Below are 18,820 nucleotides of genomic sequence, written 5' to 3'. Positions count from 1 at the left end.
AAAACTTGCAACATTAATTGGTTGTATTTGGGAGTCCTGCTGTTTGTGTCGATGTGCCCTGTGATTGGCTGGCAACCAGTTCAGAGTGTACCTTTCTTCCTCCCCGTTGACAGCTGGGATGGGCTCCAGCACTCCTGCAACGCTTGTGAGGATAAGCAGCTAAGAAAATGAATGGATGGATATGAATTATAGTTCGCGAACTTTGACCTAGTTTCCCGTATCTGACAAACGCCCCCTTTTCCTCTGACGTCACCCCCCCCCCTTTTCCTCTGACGTCACAAATAGGCAACCTGTTATTGTGTAACTAGCTTTTGGTTGTACACCGCTTGACGCCAAAGAAAAAACTATTTGTTTTGAGAATTCCTCAGTGATTGTAAACTAAAATCATTCCGTAATAATGGTGAAAAAGTGTGTGGTTCAGTTTTGTCGCAATTCAAATGATTCTGGTCACAGTTTATTTTCCCAAAGACCCCAGCATCAGAAAACAGTGGGTCAGGTTTGTGTAAATAAAGAGAGCAAATTTTTCAAAAACCAGTCAGCAGTCTGCCATATGCAGTGAACATTTCACCCCGGATTCTTTAACTGGTGGACTCATGTCTGAGATGGATTTTAAATGTTTAAAAAAATTATAAAACCTGTATCAGTGCCTACCTCACCGCTAGTTCTGGCTCCCGAACAGATCAGTGTTGTTAAAGGGACCAAACACGAACTTGGATCACCCACTGAACCTGGACACAGTCAAACAACCTCTGACGATCCCCCACAGAAAGTATTAAAACTGCAAAGAGCTTTTGTTAAAAGACAAGTGCAGAGGTATGTTGATCATCTTTGATTTCCTACAAACTTTGAACACTGTTGACATGGTTGAATTAAAGCCGCATATGTTGTTCTTGGCGAAAAATGTTTTATTATAGCATATCATTTGAACATTCTCAACTAGAAAAATAGGATCATATTTTATCCAAACCTTTTATTTTTTTTTTTAACAATTTAATGTCAGCTATAAAAATGTAGGCAAAAAATGCCTGACTCCACCCCAAACAAACAGTATCACAAAGAAGTACTGCATATCTGGCTACTGACAAGTGCAGGAAAGCTTATGTTATGATGTGTGCAGGGTTTTTAATTTTAATAAAATACTATGTATTATTAAAACAAGCAGTATTACATAGTAGTCACTCAGAGAAGAGTTTATAACTGCTAATTAATGTAAATTCTCTTACTCTCAAATTTGATTGTATACTTCCTTTGGAAACTTGGTTGTCGAGCAAGCAAAAACTGCAACGGTTACCAGCATCATGTGGATTTATGTGGGAGAAAACAGTATTTGTAATACTTTAACTTAGATCAATGAATTAAACTCTTTCCTTTGTCATGTGGAAAATTTCATGACATATGCTGCTTTAAAACCTCATCCAAAGTATGAAGCAAGGGCTGATTGAAATTAATTTGTGCTATCCAGGAGACCTGTTTTCACCTTATAAAAAAATAATTTGTGCGCCATGAAATTAATTGAAATAAACCTGTGCTTTATCCATACATTTTTTCCTTATTTTATAAACTTTGAACCTTACTTTTATACATTAATTACAGATGTTTCAGGAAGCATCTTCTGCACAAGAGGTTGAAATTGAACAAGCAGATGCTGAATCTCCATCTTTGGTACATTCCAAATGTTGCCAGACTGATGAAGTGCATGTTCATGAAAAAGGAACACAAATCTTTCTGACAGCAGAGAGGATACTGCAACATGTATTTCAAACCCAGGATGCCTCAAGATGCTCATATTGAAAGACCAAATAAGCATTCAGTGAAAATGTGATGAGAGCAACACATTTATATACAATGTAAGCATACAGTTCAATAAAAATGCAATGATTGTAGTTCTGCAGTGTATGTTTACTTCATATACGAACACATAGATCAACATTTACACAAAGAAAAAATAAAAATATGTAGGATGTAGACCATTTAAATCCGATGTACTCTTGGCCATCTGTCTCAAATCTTTGACACAGCAGTATGGAAATGGCACGTGGTTATTTCTGCCTACAATTGCCCAACACAATTTCAAGCTGTCAATAAGCAGCATGTCGCATTAACCTGAAAATCAGAAAATATACTCATATGACAATTTTGCAGAATGGGGCTTTGTTTGAACAAGCATTGATTGGACAAATGCTGCTTTTAGCAGGAACAATAGTAATAAAAAATATTATTTATTTAGAAAAATCTTGATGTAAATGGGAAAAAGATGGGCTGATTAGGAGAAATGTTATTTTTATTGTTTTTTAAAAGAGCTTTTACTCATGTTGTGTAAAATCCAGTCGCTGCTGACAGTGTTGCCTGAACTGGAAATAGGCAACCTCAGGTACCCATGGGTTCAGACACCTTCCATTAAATCCTGGGTGCTCTGCCATGCACTGCAGCGAATGATCTGGATAATCTGCCATATTCTGGTGAATATGTTGACTCTCATGTCAACAAAAACTTTCTTTTGTTGTTTCCATGGGTATGCAGCATTTACATGGACACCTGTAGATATTATTAAAAAATATATAAATCTGTTGACAGTCATAAACTTCTACAGAGACCCATATCAGTCCAGTACACAGAACCATCCATTTACATTTCTATTTTAAGCATTTAGTGCCCAAACAAAACCACATAATACCAGTTTACAGCTTTGAATATAAAGGTTAGGGCTTTTGCTCATGACATCTTGGAAAAATTGTGACAAAAATGGGGATGGACAGTTCTGAGTACTGTCTGGTTATGGCTCTCAGAAGGAGTCCCAAGTTTTGGCATCAGTTTCTTCTTCTTTTTCTTTTGGCTTAGCCCGTTAAGGGTCGCCACAGTGTGTCATCTTTTTCCTTCTAAGCCTATCTCGTGCATCCTCCTCTCTAACACCCACTGTCCTCATGTCCTCCCTCACAACATCCATCAACCTTTTCTTTGGTCTTCCTCTCACTCTTTTGCCTGGCAGCTCCATCCTCAGCACCCTTTTACCAATATACTCATTCTCTCGCCTCTGAAAATGTCCAAACCATTGAAGTCTGCTCACCTTGTCTCCAAAACATCCAACTTTGGCTGTCCCTCTAATGAGCTAATTTCTAATCCTATCCAACCTGTTCACACCAACCGAGAACCTCAGCATCTTCATTTCTGCTACCTCCAGTTCTGCTTCCTGTTGTTTCTTCAGAGTCACTGCCTCTAATCCGTACATCATGGCCGGCCTCACCACTGTTTTAGAAACTTTGCCCTTCATCCTAGCAGAGACTCTTCTATCACATAACACACCAGAGACGTTCCACCAGCTGTTCCACCCCGCTTGGACCTGTTTCTTCACTTCCTTACCACACTCTCCATTGCTCTGTATTGTTGACCCCAATTATTTGAAGTCGATCACTTTCGCTATCTCTTCTCCCTGTAGCTTCACTCTTCCTCCTCCACCACTCTCATTCATGCAGGTATATTCTGTTTTACTTTGGCTAATCTTCATTCCTCTCCTTTCCAGTGCGTACCTCCATCTTTCTAACTGTTCCCCCGCCTGTTCCCTGCTTTCACTGCAGATCACAATATCATCTGCGAACATCATGGTCCAAGGGGATTTCAGTCTAACCTCATCTTTCAGCCTATCCATTACCACAGCAAACAGCAAGGTGCTCAGAACTGATCCCTGATGCAGTCCAACCTCCACCTTAAATTCTTCTATCGAACCTACAGCACACCTCACCACTGTTCTGCTGCCATCATACATGTCCTGTACTGTAAACATATTTTTCTGCCACAGCAGACTTACGCATGCAGTTCCGCAAGTCCTCTTTCTCTATCATCGGGTTTCTCTTGATCAACATAGACACAATGTAGCTCCTTCTAACCTTCTCTCTACTTTTCCATGAGCATCCTTAAGGCAAATAATGCATCTGTGGTACTCTTTCTAGGCATGAAACCATACTGTTGCTCGCATATACTTACTTCTGACCTGAGTCTAGCCTCCACTACTCGACCCCATAACTTCACTGTGTGGCTCATCATCTTTATTCCTCTGTAATTTCCACAGTTCTGAACATCGCCTTTGTTCTTAAAAATGGGGACTTGCACACTTCTCTCCCGCTAGTATTTTATTGAATAAATTGGCAAAAACTCCACAGCCACCTCACCAAATTTCTTCCATACCTCGACTGCTATGTCATCAGGACCAACTGTCTTTCCAGTTTTCATTCTGTTCAGTGCCTTAATTAACGTCTCCCATACTAATAAAAGCCACTTCCCGGTCATTAACACTTGCCTCTTTGCCTATACCTCCTCTCCCATTTTCTTCATTCATTATATTCTCAAAGTACTTTTTCCATCTACTTGAGCATTCTACTGGCACCAGTCAACATATTTTCTTCGCTATCCTTAATCACCTTTACTTACATCCTCCTCCTCTATCCCTCTGTCTGACCAACCCGGAGAACTCCTTTTCTCCTTCTTTCGTATCTAATCTGGAGTACATGTCATCATATGCCTTTTGTTTAGCCTTCGCCACCTCTACCTTTGCCCTACGACGCATTTCAATTTATTCCTTACGCTTCTCTTCTGTCCTCTCCGTGTCTCACTTCTTCTTCGCTAATCTCTTACCTTGGATAACATCTTGTATTTTGGGTTCCACCACCAAGTCTCCTTCTCCCCTTTCCTACCAGAAGACATCCCAAGTACTATCCTGCCTGCCTCTCTGAATATCTTGGCAGTAGTATTCCAGTCTTCTGGGAGCGCTTTCTGTCCATCTAGAGCCTGTCTCACCTCTTTCCGGAAGGCCACAGAACATTCTTCCTTTCTCAACTTCCACCACCTGATACTCTGCTATACCTTTGTCTTCTTAGTCTTCCTACCCACTACAAGAGTCATCCTATACACGACCATCCTATGCTGTCGAGCTACACTCTCCCCCACCACAACCTTACAGTCGGTAACATCCTTCAGATTACACAATCTACACAAAATATAATCCACCTGCGTGCTTCTACCTCCGCTCTTGTAGGTCACTCTATGTTCCACTCTCTTCTGGAAATAAGTGTTCACCACTGCCAATTCCATCCTTGGAAGCCTGGGCCACGACCTAACTGCTGTAGAATTCGTATGATGAACGCTCATATATGTTTGGCACAGTTTTACGCCAGATGCCCTTCCTGACGCAAGCCTCTGCATTTATCCAGGCTTGGGACTGGCCAACAGGTAGCACAAATAATGTGCTGCCCAACGGGCTCCAGATAATAAAAAAGAAGCTCTCAAATAAACAACGTCAGCGCAAAAGATACACAATCTATATACTACATACACTATGTTAAAGTTAAGGTCACATGAAAGCAATCACAAGAAACACAGTTCGAACATAAGGTCCACATATCACATACTATGTGTGTTAAAAATATAAAGGATATGGCGATTTCATGAAAACGTGGGTGGAGGGGATTCAAACCACAATGGCCCTCACTAGTAGTTCAAGGTTGAGTCGATGATTGATGCTTGGTCCTCGTTGTATACTCTACGTAGGCAAAACGTTAGCGCGCTAGGCTAAATTGCTCCGAGCAGGTTCGATGTTTCTTCAACATCCAAGAATTGATCACAATTGTGTCTCGGTGTTAGCAAGCTAAGCTAAGGAATACTAGGCCGATAAGCAAATTTAAGTAAAACAGACACTTTCGTTAACGGTCCCAGCTAGGCTAAGATAACTTGGGCCGAGCTGCTTCAATAAGAACGATACTCCAATTTTTGGTATTTGGCCTCAGTTTACCAAGTGACAATACATTTTTGGCGAAGCAAGTTATGACCAGCTATTGCTCTCAAATTAATGTGAAATGCTTATTTGTGAAAATATACCAACTTAGACTAAATACACTTCCTTTGCATAATTTTAAAACAAGACCGAAAACTTCAGATACAGTGAAGAAAATAAGTATTTGAACACCCAAATATATTGCAAGTTCTCCCCCTTAGAAATCATGGAGGGGTCTGAAATTTTCATCATAGGTGCATGTCCACTGTGAAAGAGATAATCTAAAAAGGGTAATCCAGAAATCACAATGTATGATTATTTAATTATTTTTTTGGGGTGATACAGGTGCAAATATGTGTTTGAACACCTGTCTATTAGCTAGAATTCGGCTCCTCAAAGACCTGATAGTCCGTCTTTAAAAGTCCACCTCCACTCCATGTATTATCCTGAATCAGATGTACCTGTGTGAGGTCGTTATCTGGATAAAGACACCTGTCTACCCCATACAATCCGTAAGACTCAAACTTGTAACATGGCCTCCTTCCTGGGTCTGACTGCTGGCTCGGCACCTTCATTGCAAACTACTTCGTCTGCCTTTGAACATGTATTCTGTTGAATTGGCTCAAATTGATAACCTATAACGCCTTTATCGAGCTCGTACTCCTCACAGTCTTCATGGGAGCCTTCAGAATCATGTTCATCGCTCGAATTATCAGAAAATTCATCATCATTCTCAAATTGGTGTAGAACGGCAGCCATGTTTGTGTGATTATGTGTTATGTCACGACCCTTCTCGGGATTTTACGCTGTGTGCTCGGGTTTTTCGGCAAATTCAGCAATGTGCGATCAATTTTTGCCGATCATCGAAAACTCCAAATGTTTCCTCCATAACTGCTTTCAGATTCGAATTCAGCAGCAGCCAGCACCTCGCGCCCATGCCTCGGTGGTACTGGACCAGCAGCAGTTGCTGACTTTCGTCCATGCCTCGGCTATGGAGTTTGCATGTTCACCTCGTGCCTGTGTGGTTTTTCTCCAGGCACTCAGGTTTCCTCCCACATCCCAAAAACATGCAACGTTAATTGGACACTCTAAATTGCCCCTAGGTGTGATTTTGAGTGTGGGTGTTTGTCTCTTCGTGCCCTGCAAAAAAATTTTTTGTTTTAAATGCTTTTAATCATGAAAAGCACATTGAGTTACCTTGTGTATGAAATGTGCTGTACAAATAAATTTGCTTTAGTTTGCTTTGCTTAATGAAGACCTTGGTCTTAAAAGCCACGGTTAGAATCACAGTATAATGGCGGCTTTATTTATTTATTTTTTAATTTCAGGTTTTCATTCTTTTTGAATGTGCGCATACCATTATTTATTAAGGTTTTTCAGAGATGTTTCAAAAACCAACTGGTACATTTGGATATGTGCCTATATGAAAGCATGTCTTTTAAAGAAAATACTCCTCTCTTGTCTTATCCCCCGGACACATAATTATGGGATAAAATGATTTATGTTCAATTAACATTGAATTTTGCCTTAATATCGCAACCATACCCCACGTCTGGCGGGGATGACTGTAGAATGAATGTTATATGAACAATTTTTATCATTTTAACCATTTTTACTTTTATTGATTTATGTTCAATTAACATTGAATTTTGCCTTAACATTGCAACCATACCCCGCGTCTGGCAGCAATGACTGTAGTAATAAATGTTATCTGAACAATTTTTATCATTTTATTAAATTCTTAGAATTTCCATCTTCATCTATCTTTGTCATTCTTATATTGAGTTATCTCATTATTACCATTCTACCTCATTAAAGATCAAACGTCATCGACATTAACATCATTTAGTCGTAAAAATTCCATTTTAAGCAGTCACTCATTGATAATCTCCGTCTTAAGATAAAACAAATCTGTACAATCCTAATAAGGATTGTTAAATTTACTCGGTCAATGACAAGTGCAATCGATTCATAAGAGATGGAGCTGCTGTAAAAGCAGAGCGAACACTTTGTCACCTTGTTACTCTGAAAGGTTACTCGACAAGGCTGACAAGTGGAGGCAGACCGTATTGGCTCTGCAAAACTAAAGGCAGTTAGTACACCTAGGCGCATTCATCTCGACACCGACTTAAGAAGCTCCCGTCCTCCTGCACGCACGGCGTTCGAGTCGGCTGGGGAAAAGGGGTAGCTTAACCCTTTAACTGGAGAGTCGGTCAGGACATTTCTCCCAATTAGTCCTGCGGATAAGCGGAATCTGACAGTAAGTAAGTGTAAATCAACAGATCTCAGAGCTGTCTGCTTGATGGAGTGGCCATGCAGGCATCCTGTCATGACATCTCCGTTCTCTGCCTTGAGACACCTCATCTGGGGCTTGTTTTAACAGTCTGGCCATTTGGAATATCTCTGATGAGAGGCTGGCACTGACTCTCTATCATTCTGCTGCTCTTCCTGTCACTCTCACAAACAGAATGTCTTTGGGTTTTCAAAAAGTATTTGATTGCAGATGAAGCTCCTGTAAAGTGAACTATTTCATTTGTTTCTGAATGCATATATGTTTAAACATAATGGCTGAATGTGCAAAGACTTTGAACTGTGTAGTAACAAGTTTTGTATTCCATAAGCATTTGTTTCATGTATCCATGACTTAAACAGTTGAGTGATTTATAGAGCAGTAGCAGGACTTTAAAATGTATTCTAAAACTGACTAGAAGCCTGTGTATGGAGTTTACAATTGGAGTTATATGCACTGACCTCTTCGTTCTGGTTAGAAAGCAAGCTGCGGCATTCCGAATGAGCCGCAGCTGTTTAATGCTCTATTTGTGGAGTGCAGTCAGAAGACCATTACACTTGAAGAAAACGTTGGCTCAGACAGTTATTTACTTGCTTAAGACAGTGACACACCTCAATTGAACTGTAGTCATCTGGAGATACTGCTAAATGTAATGTGTATATCATCTGCATAGCTATGATAGTCAAAATTAAGGTTTTGAAAAATTAGACTTAGGGGTAGCATATGCAGGCTGAACAGGAGGGGCCAAAGAGCTGACCCTTGAGGGATCCCAAAGGTCATTGGCAGTAGTTGAAACTGAGCACTTTCAATGGTTACAAAGTAGCTCCTTTCCTCCAGGTAGAACTTAAACCATTTGAGAAATATTCCATTTATTCCTACCCACATTTCCAACCTGTTCAGTAGTATATAAGGATCTACCATATCTCAAACTGCTCCGAGATATAACAAGACCAAAACTGACACCTTTCCTGAGTCAGGATTCAACCTTATATCATTTAGCAATTTGATAAGAGCAAATTCGGTACTGTGATGAGTTTCGAAACCTGATTGAAATCTGTCAAAAAAGTCAATTTAAATCAAAGAAATTGCTGAGTTGATTAAAAACAACTTTCTCAACCATCTTGGCTATGAAAGGGAGATTTGCGATGGGGCTATAGCTTGCTAATACAGAATCGTCCAGTGTTCTGTTTTTTAGAAGAGGCTTACCAGACACTATTTCAAGACCTTTAGGAAACTCACTAGACTGAAGTAAACAGTTTATTTTTTGCTGCAAATAAATTAGTACCCACCTCAAAATAGTTTTGGAAAGGTCAGCTGGTATTGAGCTGAGACAGCTTGTTGATGGTTTCAATTGCTGAACTGTTTTCTCTACAGTTCTTTGATCGACTATCAAATTCTTTTTTTTCATTTTATTATTTTACTGATTTGTGCTGACATTTGACCTGATGGATTGTGTTTTGTTCAGTAAAATAACAGGCAACCTCATTGCATTTATCGGCTGTTATGAGTTCTGGAGCTATCAGATTTGATGGGGTTGTGAGTTTGTCAACCACAGCAAGCAGACTGCGACTATTGTTGAGGTTAAACTCAAAACAATCTTGTCTTTTCTTTATTGTGTTCTCTTAAGAACCTTAGGAGTTACAAGGCTATCACCATAAACTTCACAACATAACTTAAATTAATTTCAGTGAAGGGGAGTTTGAAATACATCCATTCATTTATTCATTTTCTGAGGGGCTTATACTCAGTAGAGCTTGCTTGCACTCACAGTCACACGTACGGGCAATTTAGAGTCTCGAACTAATGCATGTTTTTGCAATGTGGGAGGAAACCACAGTGCCCAGAGAAAATCCAGGCAGGCATGGGGAGAACATGCAAACGCCACACAGGTAGGGCTAGGATTTGAACCCCTGTCCTCAGAACTGTGAGACCAATGCTCTAACCAGTTGTGTCACTGTGCCGCCAGTTGGAAATACAGTATAACTTAACAAGAACTGTGGAAAAACATTCTATTACCACTCCAATATATGTTGTGACTGGATTCAACGTTGTACGAATTTACTCCCGACTCACATATAATGACTTGACTTGCTTAAAATTTAGTTGTGACTCAACTTTAAAATTCTGACTTGAGACTTGCACATGCAGTATGTGACTTACGCCCACTTCTGTCTTCTAGTATTTTTGCAGCACTGTGTGCTTTAGGGGCAGCATGGTGGAAAAGCTGGAAAGCGTTAGCCTCACAGTTCTTAGGTCCAATGTTAATTGCCCATACCAATGGATTAATACGTTGTTAATACCATGTTGTTGCAATCACCAGAGGGATCTGTGAGTTGTGGCACGATGAGACAGCCATTATACATTCACACAATAACAGTGAATGAATATGTATGAGGTAGCAAGTTGGAGCAGCTGGAAACCGTTGGCCTCACAGTTCTGAGGACCTGTGTTCAATCCTGGACCTGTCTGTATGGAGTTTGCATGTGCTCAACGTGCCTGCGTGGGTTTTCTCCGGGCACTCCGGTTTCCACCCACATTCCAAAAACATGCAACATTAATTGGACACTCTAAATTGCCCAGAGGTGTGATTGTGAGTGCTGCTGTTTGTCTCTATGTGCTCTGTGATTGGCTGATTTTGTATTTTTTTCCAGTAAATGTGTCCCACGTCCTGACAATAACCTCTGGGTAACACAAAGTTTAACAAACAAAAAAAAATTGATTGATGTGTTCGTGGCCTTTTGAAAGGACAGGTAGATTTTGAGCCCAAAAAATAAAGGTCAAAAGACAGTTCCTTCTAGGAAAAATGCAAGGGCATTGCAGATCTATATATTTTCTACTGAAGAGGTCCTTTCCATTGGAGACCAATGACTTATCTACTTTAGTATCTATCTATCTATCTATCTATCTATCTATCTATCTATCTATCTATCTATCTATCTATATCTATCTATCTATCTATATCTATCTATCTATCTATTAATTAATTTATTTATTTGTTTATTTTTAATGTCCTGTTCAGCTGTTGGATCAAGCAGAATGGAGAATCTATTTTAGTCATAAAACACACATTTTTTTTTATTAAATACACTTTTAAATGGTGACCTCTGGTTACTTCTAACAGTGTAAATACAGGGCAATCATAATATTTTGAAAACTTAAAATACGAGTCCAAACAACCAAAATAATTTTGTCAAACTTCAGACATAAAAATGTAGACTGAGTGAAATTTACATCAAATAGGCTACTGCACTTACAAGTTATACCTCAGAAATAAGTACACAAGTAATTTGTTTATATATATATATATATATGAAAGGGAGCGAGATCATGAAATATAAAAGTGAGCGATAAAATGCGTGATCTACAGGCCCAGTGCTACAGATAGGCCTAATTGTATTGTTTTGTCAATTATATAATATGTGAGAAATTTATGTCCAACTTACCTTTGTTTTTCCCGGTTTGGATATGCTCTTGAATAAGTGCACAGCACTTTGCCGGGAACCTCCATTTTTTGTATGTGTTCAGTTAGATATGTTGGTACCATTTTCATTCCTGTCTGCACAGTTTTCACTTTTTTCTAGCCATGCCCATCTGAAACAGTTTTTTACCCCGTGGTTTTTATTACTATTTGTTCTGTTCCTATTTACGGCGATACGCGCATGCAAACCCCCTGCTGCCCCATCCCGGGCGCTGGTTGAACGCGAGAAACTGAGTGCTTGAAAAGTACAATTTGGGGAAGGAAAAAAAAAGTCTGGTCACACCTGCTTGTATAATCTCTTCATTGAAACCGACTCCTTACAAAAGCATCAAATCTCCGCGGTCCATATAATGGGACTGTTATTGTTTGTCGTCAACACCACGCTCCTCCCGACACGTCGACTTCCACCAGTGGGCATTCTGGCTCAAACGCTTGAACATTGTACATTTTTATTTTTGTTTTGTTTTCTCAATGGCGGGAGTAGTAATAGCACGGAGCATCGACTCCCTGTTACATTCGCTTTGTTGGCTCTGAGCACGCAACACTTCCTGGTTACTATTTACGGTGATCTGCGCGTGCACAACCCCTCACGAGCCGAGAGACATAGTCTCTCCAGAGTGCCCTGGGCCGCCCCTGAGGTCTTTTTCTGGTCGCACATACCTGGAACACCTCAACAGGGAGGCATCTGGATCAGATGCCCCAGCCACCTCATCTGGCTCCTCTCAATGCAGAGGAGCAGCAACTCGACACTGAGCCCCTCCTGGATGACCAAGCTTCTCACCATATCTCTAAGGGAAAGCCCGGACCCCGGCGAGGGAATCAATTTCAGCCGCTCGTATCCGGGATTTTGTTGTCCTCGAGCCATCACCTTATCATGTTGGAGGGGTTTGTTTGTACCAGTGATCCTAGGAGCTAAATTGTCTGGAGCTTCACACCCCTGGTAGGGACACCCATAGCAAAAAGGTCATAGGTAACCCTCATGACAAGTACAAATATTGGATCTCAGTTTCCCTTGCCCGGACGCGGGTCAGCAGGGCCTGGAGGTGGGGCTTGAAGGCGAGCGCCTGGTGGCTGGGCCTGCATCCATGGGGCTCGGCTGGGTACTGCCTGAAAGGGTAACATGGGTCCCCCTTCCCATTGGCTTACTACCTGTGAGAGGGTTCATAGAGGTCGGGTGTGATGTGAGGTGGGCGGTGGCCAAAGGATCCCAAAGGCGGTCCGATCCCCGGCTACAGAAAATATCTATCTATCTATCTATCTATCTATCTATCTATCTATCTATCTATCTATCTATCTATCTATCTATCTATCTATCTATCTATCTATCTATCTATCTATCTATCTATCTATCTATCTATCTATCTATCTATCACTCCTCTCTCTCTGTATACAGTATACTGTCAAGACCAGAACACGAGGCTGAATCCAAAATGCACGACTCATGAGATCATGAGACCAGGTACAGTTTGGGAGGAGTCTTTATTCAGTCCACAGTCAGTACACGGGCAGAAAGTCCAACAAGGCAGCAGTAACAGAATCAGTGAGCGTAAAGGGAAGGGAAGGTCAAGAATGAGGCAGGGTTTGGTACATAGAGTAGCAAGGACGTAGGTGAAGGGTTGCAGGAATGTGGCACGACGTCCAACAATCTGGCAAGAACCTGACAGCATGCGCGGCATTATATACATTGACCGTAATCGCTAAAACATGACGCAGGTGCATGGTGCATCGGGAACAGACACACCCATGACAGAATACAGTAATGCCTCATTTTTAATGGGGAACAGAACCCCCCACGAAAAGTGAAAATCCCCAAAGTAGGGATGCAACCACATCTCTCGCCCACCCCACACACATACCCCGGGAATTTTCATGTATGTGTAACTGGGTCCCAGAATGATTAAAATATGTTAACAGTATTTATACTTTACATATTTGAGACGAGGCAGCACGGTGGAGCACCTGGTAAAGCATTGGCCTCACAGTTCTCAGGTCCCGGGTTCAATCCCGGACCCGCCTGTGTGGAGTTTGCATCTTCTCCCCATGCCTGCGTGGGTTTCCTCCGTTCCGGTTTCCTTCCACATTGCAAAAACATGCGAGATTAATTGGACACTCTAAATTGCCCGCAGGTGTGATTGTGAGTGCGGCTGTTTGTGTCAATGTGCCCTGCGATTGGCTGGCAACCAGTTCATGGTGTACCCCACCTCCTGCCCATTGACAGCTGGGATAGGGTCCAGCACTCCCTGCGACCCTCATGAGGATAAACAGTGAAGAAAATGGATGGATATTTGAGACTAATATTAATTATAAAAATATTTACTTAAATCTTTAATTATAAAACCTTTGTTAATCTTTCCTGCAGCAGTCGCCTGACCGTGGTCCGGAAACGCAGGGTAGACGCCTTAGTGGTGGGAAAAATAATGGTATGAAGCACTGATTTGCTGCTCGGAAGGCTTTATTAGATCCTTGAAGCCAGTGATCGGGAACCTTTTCGACTGAGAGAGCCATAAATGCCAAATATTTTAAAATCTAATTTAAAAAAGGCCAGGCATTTAAAAAAAAAACAAGTACAAGTGAATTTGCACATTTATGTAAGACCAATACCTTTAAGTATCATAAGTCTCTTCTTTTAAATAACATTATTATGATGTTGCTAACCAACGATGACAAAAGTACTTCCTACCATTAATGCGACTTCTGCTGCTGCATGGTTTTGCTGATAGCTTTATAGTTTCATCCATCTATCCAACCATTCATTTTCTACCACTTTTCCGGGTCAGGTCGCGAGGGAAGTAGCTTCAGCAGTGATACCCAAACTTCCCTTTCCCCAGCCACTTCTTCCAGCTCTTCCGGAGGGATCCCGAGGCGTTCCCAGGCCAGCTGAGAGACATAGTCTGTCCAGCATGTCCTGTGTCATCCCTGGGGTCTCTTTCCGGTGGGACATTCCCAGAACACCTCACCAGGGAGATGTCCGGGAGATATCCAAATCAGATGGCACAGCTACCTCATCTGGCTCCTCTCAATGTGGAGGTGCAGTGGCTCGACACTGACCCCCTCCTGGATGACCGAGCTTCTCACCCTATCTCTTAGGGAGAGCCCGGACACCCTGCAGAGGAAACACATTTCAACCGCTTGTATCCAGGATCTTGTTCTTTTGGTCACGACTCACAGCTCGAGCCCATAGGTGAGGGTAGGAACATAGATCGAATGGTAAATTGAGAGCTTCACCTTTCGACATAGCTCCCTTTTCAGCACAACGGACCGATACAAAGTCCGCATCACTGCAGATGCTGCACCGATCTATCTGTCGATCTCCCACTGCATTCTTCCCTCACTCGTGAACAAGCTCTCAAGATACTTGAACTCCTCCACTTGGGGCAGGATCTCATTCCAGACCTGGAGATGGCACACCACCCTTTTCCGACTGAGGACCATGGTCTGAGATTTGGAGGTGCTGATTCTCAGACCGGCTCTTTCAAACTCAGCTGCAAACCACTCCAGTGAGAGTTGGAGATCATGGCTTGATGAAGCCAACAGAACCACACCATCTGTAAAGGACAGAGATTCAATGCTGAGGCCACCAAACCTGAGACACTCTGTGCCTCGGCGGCGCCTAGAAATTCTGTCCATAAAAGTTATTGAAATCGGTGGCAAAGGGTAGCCTTGGTGTAGTCCAACTCTCACCGGAAACGAGTTTGACTTATTCCCAGCAATGCGAACCAAACTCTGACAACGGTCGTACAGGGACCAAACAACTCGTATCAAGGGGTTCAGAAAACCACCGTTAATATTTGGTACAGTAGCCTTTGTTTGCAATTACAGAGGTCAAACGTTTCCTGTAGGTGTTCACCAGGTTTGCACACACTGCAGGAGACATTTTGGCCCACTCCTGCACACAGTTCTTCAGACATGTTTCTGGGCTCTTGCTGAGAAACATGGAGTTTCAGCGCCCTCCAAATATTTTCTTTTGGGTTTAGGTTTGGAGACTGGCTAGGCCACGCCAGAACCTTATGCTTCTTACAGAGCCACTCCTTGGTTTTCCTGGTTGTGTGCTTCGGGTCAGTTTCTCCGTAGCCCTTTCCAGCCGTGTGGAGTTGTACAATTTTGTCTCTGGTGTCTTTTGACAGCTCTTTGGTCTTGGCATGTTACAAGTTTGAGTCTTACTGATTGTATGGGGTGGACAGGTGTCTTTATGCAGCTATCAACCTCACACAAGTGCATCTGATTCAGGATAATACATGGAGTGGAGGTGGACTTTTAAAGGTGGACTAACAGGCCTTTGAGGGTCAGAATTCTAGCTGATAAACAGGTGTTCAAATACTTATTTGCAGCTTTATCATGTAAATAAAGCATAGAAAAAAAATCATACATTGTGATTTCTGGATTTTTCTTTTTAGATTATCTGTCTCACAGTGGAAATGCACTTATGATGAAAATTTCAGACCCCTCCCTGATTTCCAAGTGGGAGAACTTGCAATATAGCAGGGTGTTCAAATACTTATTTTATTCACTGTACATGTCCTATACTATCCAAACATCCACCACACCAGGCTTATGCATGCAGTACCACAGCTCTTCTCTTAGTATTCAGTCATAGGCTTTTTCTAGATCCACAAAGCCACAATGTAACTCTTCCTTACCTTCTCTGTACTTTTGCACTAGCATCCTCAAGGCAAATAATGCATCCGTGGTACTCTTTCTTGGCATGAAACCATACTGTTGCTTGCAGATACTTACTTCTCTCCTGAGTCTAGCCTCAACTACTCCTTCCCATTACTTCATTGTGTGGCTCATCAACTTTATTCCTCCATAGTTCTCACAGCTCTGCAAATCGCCTTTGTTCTTAAAAATGGGAAACCAGCATAGTTTTCCTCCATTCTTCAGGCTTCTTCGCACCCGCTAATATTCTGTTGAATAAGTTGGTCAAAAACTCCACAACCATCTCTCCAAATTGCTTCCCTACCTTTTCAGGTATGTAATCAGGACCAACTGCTTTTCCATTTTTCACCACTTTTGTGCCTTTCGAACTTCCCCCTTGCTCATCATTGACACTTCCTGGTGCATCGCACTTGTCTCTTCTACTCTTCCTTTGCTCTCATTTTCTTCATTCATCAGCTTCTCAAAGTATTCTTTCCATCTATTTAGCACAATACTGGCACCAGTCAACACATTTCCACCTCTATCCTGAATCACCCATACACGCTACACATCCTTCACATCACATTATCCCCAAGTCCTGCAACACTGAAGCACATCCTGGTTGGTTGCAAGACCAGCCTTACTCAAGCCCGTTACACGCGGCGGCACAACCAACTGCTGAAGTGTTCTGGAGGACCAGCGGATAAGTGTTAACACCCTCCCACCCTCGTCAGCCAACTGGCAACCAAGGCTCTTTGTTCGGGAGGGGGAGAGTCAAACCAGCCACAGCTTGGCAGTGCGCGAGACTGGAAATTGCTGGCAGACCTGGACAAAAAGCTCTGCTTTCCAGTTGAGATTGCAACAACCACCCTACAACCAGATCTAGTGCTTTGGTCTGCCTCTCTCAAGCTTGTCTACATCATCAAGCTCACAATCCGCTGGGAGGGGGGAGTCGAGGAGGTGTATGAGCGGAAGCAGCTGAGGTATGCAGTATTTACGGACGAAGTGCAACAGCAAGGCTGGAGAATAGAGGTACGCCCGGTGGAAGTTGGCTGCATAGGTTTTAGCAACTCCTCAACATCGAGGCTACTCAGAGAGATGGGAGTCCAAAGGAACGCCCATCGGCAGCCACTCAGAGATCTCTCCAAGGAGCTGGAAAAGGCCAGCCACTGGCTGTGGATAAAGAGAAAAAAACCCAATTGGGCCTTCAGGAGAATTGATGGCACCTATGGGGTGAACCTGGGACGCTGGGATTCACTGCCAAGTGTTGTGGGCCTATCAGCAAAACACTTGATAACCCGTACTGTGCCATCAATTATTTGAACATCCCACAGAGCCTCATTGAAGCCGAAATATGCCTAAATAGAGGAATATTAATATCTACTGTATTCCTACATAACACACCCTTACCTGCTGCACATCCTTCACATCTCTATTCCTCAGTCTGGTCAACATATAGAGATCATTTTCTCCTTCATTTGTGTCCAACCTGGTGTACATGTCGTCAGATGGCTCGTTTAGCCTTCACCACCTTTACCTTTGCCATACGTCACATCTCAATGTAGTCCTTTTGCCTCTCCTCAGTCATCTCGGTGTCCCAAATCTTCTTCGCTAATCTCTTTCCTTGTATGACTTCCTGTCTTTTGTGGTTTCACAACCAAGTCTCCTTCTCCCCTTTCCTACCAGAAGACACACCAACAGACATGTGATTTTTCCGTTTAAAGGCGGAATTCTGTCTTTTGAAATTGCATTGATTAAAAAAAAATGCACATTCTCCATTTTTCTGCAATGTTCCGACCGTCACCGCTACCAGAATCCACACTCGTTCAATTCCAGTCCGACTTTTGCAAGCGAGGTGGAAGATTGGATACACGTCTTTTGATTGGTCGAACATGTTCCACCTGACCAATGAAAACGCTTGTTGGTACGAGGTAGTTCACGGGACCATTTTCAAGTCAATACGATGGTAGTGCTCAAGTGGAAATACGTCGCTTGAGTGAAAGAAATTGAGTGATATGTCGAAAATAAGTTAATAATAATGACACATGACATTAATAATTGTTGTTGAATTCATGCGTTTCATTCGTTTACTAAAACACGAAATTAAAATGTTTTTGAATTTATACGATATACACGCTATGAAATGGTTTCATGCCTAGAAAGAGTACCACAGATGGATTATTTGCCTTGAGGATGCTCGTGGAAAAGTACAGAGAAGGTCAGAAGGAGCTACATTGTGTCTTTGTGGATCTAGAGAAAGCCTATGACAGAGTACCAAGAGAGGAACTGTGGTACTGCATGAGTAAGTCTGGTGTGGCAGAGACGTATGTTAAAATAGTACAGGACATGTATGATGGCAGCAGAACAATGGTGAGGTGTGCCTTAGTTGTGACAGAGGAATTTAAGGTGGAGGTGGGACTGCATCAGGGATCAGCTCTGAGCCCCTTCCTGTTTGCAGTGGTAATGGATAGGCTGACAGATGAGGTTAGACTGGAATCCCCTTGGACCATGATGTTCGGAGATGATATTGTGATATGCAGTGAAAGCAGGGAGCATGCAGAGGAACAATTAGAAAGATGGAGACATGCACTGGAAAGGAGAGGAATGAAGATTAGCCGAAGTAAAACAGAATATATGTGCGTGAATGAGAAAAGTG

At 42.1% G+C, this 18,820-nt stretch overlaps 1 long non-coding RNA gene across 1 annotated transcript; it reads right to left on the bottom strand.

Annotated features, from left to right (window-relative positions):
- Positions 1-1,920: 1,920 nt before the first annotated feature.
- LOC133495921 (uncharacterized) lies at positions 1,921-18,019 on the bottom strand. Its single transcript, XR_009793684.1, has 3 exons — positions 17,935-18,019; positions 17,575-17,843; positions 1,921-2,535 (listed from the first exon to the last, which is right to left on the bottom strand). It is a non-coding gene; the product is annotated as an uncharacterized LOC133495921 (long non-coding RNA).
- Positions 18,020-18,820: the final 801 nt, after the last annotated feature.

Source organism: Syngnathoides biaculeatus, chromosome 2, assembly GCF_019802595.1.
Source record: "Syngnathoides biaculeatus isolate LvHL_M chromosome 2, ASM1980259v1, whole genome shotgun sequence".
Classification (NCBI taxonomy): Eukaryota; Metazoa; Chordata; class Actinopteri; order Syngnathiformes; family Syngnathidae; genus Syngnathoides; species Syngnathoides biaculeatus.
The sequence above is the reverse complement of the archived record's forward strand: the minus strand, read 5'-3'. Positions and strand labels throughout refer to the sequence as shown.